General features: G+C 37.4%; 1 protein-coding gene across 1 annotated transcript in view; it reads right to left on the bottom strand.

Annotated features, from left to right (window-relative positions):
* PHF8 (PHD finger protein 8) overlaps positions 1-3,370 on the bottom strand; it is a 103,777-nt gene that overhangs the window by 60,523 nt on the left and 39,884 nt on the right. The window lies entirely within an intron of this gene.

Here is a 3,370-nt window from a genome sequence, read left to right as displayed (position 1 = left end):
AGGTTAAGGCAGGAGGATTGCTGAAGGCCAGAAGTTTGAGACCAGCCTGGGCAACACAATGAGATCCCTTCTCTATTTTAAAAAAAAAAAAAAAAAAGAGGAGCCTGAAGCGGGAGGGTTGCCTGAGCCCATGAGTTTGAGGTTGCTGTGAGCTAGGCTGACACCACGGCACTCTAGCCAGGGCAACAGAGCCAGACTTTGTCTCAAATAAATAAATAAATAAATAAAAGAGATTTGCAAAAATGTAAAACAACATCACTCTTCTCACTAAATGTTTTTGGTTTACAAATAATTTTCATAAAAATTATTTATGCTAACATGTAATGGGCTTATTATTTTTCAATGAATTAATAAATACTTTGAAATTTTGTTTTAATTTATATGGTAAATATTGATAAATATAAACCAAATAAAAGCTCTTTTGGGTCCTTAATAACTTTTTGAGAGTATACAGGAGTACAAAGTGTTTGCAAATTGCTGCTCTACGACAATCTCAAATCTATCCTCCACATCCAATCCTAAATGATACGTCTAAAATAAAGATCTGTTCATGTCATCCTTTACTTGTAACTCTTCAAAGAAATGTCTATCCACAGGAAAATGGATAAAGTATCATATGCTCAAACAATGGAATACCTGAAAGCAAGTAAAATGCACAAACTATAGCTACATTTATCAACATGGATCTCACAATCATAATGTTCAGAGAAAAAAAGCAAGTTAAGAATACATCCAATATGCTTCCATTTGCGTAACATTCAAAAACATGTAAAACAATAATATATATTGTTTAGCGAGGCATATCCATGTGTAATAGAAGGATAAAATTCATGAGAATGATAAATACCAACTTAAGGACAATGGTTAGCTCTGAGAGAGAAAAAGGGACATGTAAATGAGGAGAGGTATTACTTGAGGCTTCAAATATATCTGTAATATTTATATCTTAAGTGAGTTATGAACACCTATTCATTATATTATTCTTTATATCTTTTGCTACACCTGAAGTATTTCTTTAGAAACTAAATAAATAGGCCGAGTGCAGTGGCTCACGTCTGTAATCCCGACACTTTGGGAGGCCGAGGCAGGAGGATCACTGGAGGCCAGGAGTTGAAGACCAGCCTGGGCAACACAGCGAGAACCTGTCTCCACAAAAAAATTATTTTTAATAAGCTGGGTGTGGTGTGTGTGTGCCTGTAGTCCCAGCTACTTGGGAGGTTGAGGCGGGAGGATCATTTGAGAACAGCCTGAGCAATCCAGCAAGACCCTGTCTCTACAAAAAATAGAAAACTTAGCTGGGTGTGGTGGCACACATCTGTAGTCCCAGCTACTTGAGAGGCTGAGGCAGAAGGATTGCTTGAGCCCAGGAGTTTGAGGTTGCAGTGAGCTATGATGATGCCACTGCACTCTAGCCCAGGCAACAGAGCGAGACCCTATCACCAAAAAAAAAAAAAAAAAAAAAAAAAAAAAGATACGGAATAAACCTTCATCGACCGATTTTTCGGCTTCATCCATCTCCCACCCTCAGCCCTTGTTCTTTAGACTCTAGTATCGATAAGCTACTTCACACAGCCTCAGTTTGCTTATGCCTTTCTCTATGTCTGAAATGCCTTCCCTGCCTTTCTTTCCTTGGTCAATCCCTACTCACCATTCAAGTGTTACTCTTCTGAGAAGATTTTCACAAACCTCTGGCTAGACTAAGTGCTCTTCTCTATCCTTCCAAAACTTTTGGTGAATACCTCTATTGGTGCTATTGTGGCTACTAAAACATTATATGCTGAAAAGGCTTATTGATCGTTTGTGCTTAGCACCTAGCCCAAAGCTGGGGCACACAGTAGACACTTGACACTTGTGGAGGAACTAAGTAAATGTACCCAGTGTGTGGGCATTTCTACCGAGATGTAAATTAATCTAACTCAAACCTCTAGTAGGCAAATTCAGTTCACCAAACAGTTATTAATTGCCCAGTACAGAAAAGGCATTATGTTAGACCTGGCACAGGATTCAAAGGTGGGTGAATTAATGCCTGGGAATAGAAAACTATAAAAGAGAAAAGCAGATGGGGGTAGGGATTCAGGTGGGAGTGGATGACTTGTCGCAAAATATATTAACCATTCTAGAAAACCAATGTAATCAAATCAGTGATATTGATGCATGAATAGACAGACCTGTGAAACAGAACAGAAAATCTAAAATTATAAAATATAATGTTAGAAAGAGATGTTAGCATTATATAACAAGAATTTTAAAGGAACCATCATAAAAATGCTTTAATGAGCAATTAGAAACACACCCGAAACAAAAAAATGGCTAAAGACTTAACAAATATGGCAAAAGACATAAACCTACACATTCAAGAAGCTCGGTGAACATATTCAGTGCTATAAACCCAAAGAAATCTGTGCCAAAACACAACATAGCCAAACTGCAGAAAACTAAAGAAAAAGAAAAATATTGAAAGCAGCAAGAAATGACAAATTACTTATAGGGGGAAAAAAACAATTCAAATGACAGCCAAATCTCATCAGAAACCATGGAAGCCAGAAAGAAACAGCACAACACTCTTCAAGTGTTGAAAAAAGAAGTATCAACCCAGAATTCTATATCCAGCAAAATATCCTTCAGGAATCAAAGGGAAAATTACGACATTTACAGATGAAGGACAACTAAGCGAATCTGTTGCCCGCAGATCTACCCTGAAACTCTAAATGGAAAAAAATGATAAAAGGAGGAATCTTGGAACACCAGGGGGAAAAAAACAATAGATGAGTAAAAATATGGGTGAATACAATAGAATTTCCTTCTCTTGGGTTTTCTAAATTATGTTTGAACAGGTGAAGCAAAAATTCTAACACTGCGTGATGTGGCTCTTGATGTATGCAGAAGAAATATTTAAGACAAATACATGTGAAATGTCAGAAAATTTAAGAAAATGGGAAGGGTAGGGGACATAAAAAGAGGTTTCAACTCTTTCTTCAAACTGGTAAAACATAAATATCAGTAGACTGTGATATGTATAATGTAACAACTAGAGCAATCACTAAAAAAATCTATATAAAAGCTGAACCAAAAAATTCATATGAAAATTCAAGGGGCCGAGAATAGCCAAAATAACCCTGAAAAAGTTGGAGGCCTGACACTTCCCCAACTTGAAAACTTACTATAAATGTATAATAATGGAGATAGTGTAATACTGTAATAAAGACAGACATACAGGGCCGGGTGCGGTGGCTCACGCCTGTAACCCTAGTACTCTGGGAGGCCGAGGAGGGCGGATCGCTCAAGGTCAGGAGTTCAAGACCAGCCTGAGCAAGAGCGAGACCCTGTCTCTACTAAAAATAGAAAGAAATTATCTGGACAACTAAAAATA

This window comes from Propithecus coquereli, unplaced genomic scaffold (genome assembly GCF_000956105.1).
Source record: "Propithecus coquereli isolate 6110/MARCELLA unplaced genomic scaffold, Pcoq_1.0 Scaffold849, whole genome shotgun sequence".
NCBI classification, from domain to species: domain Eukaryota; kingdom Metazoa; phylum Chordata; class Mammalia; order Primates; family Indriidae; genus Propithecus; species Propithecus coquereli.
This window is presented reverse-complemented; position numbering and strand designations above follow the sequence as displayed.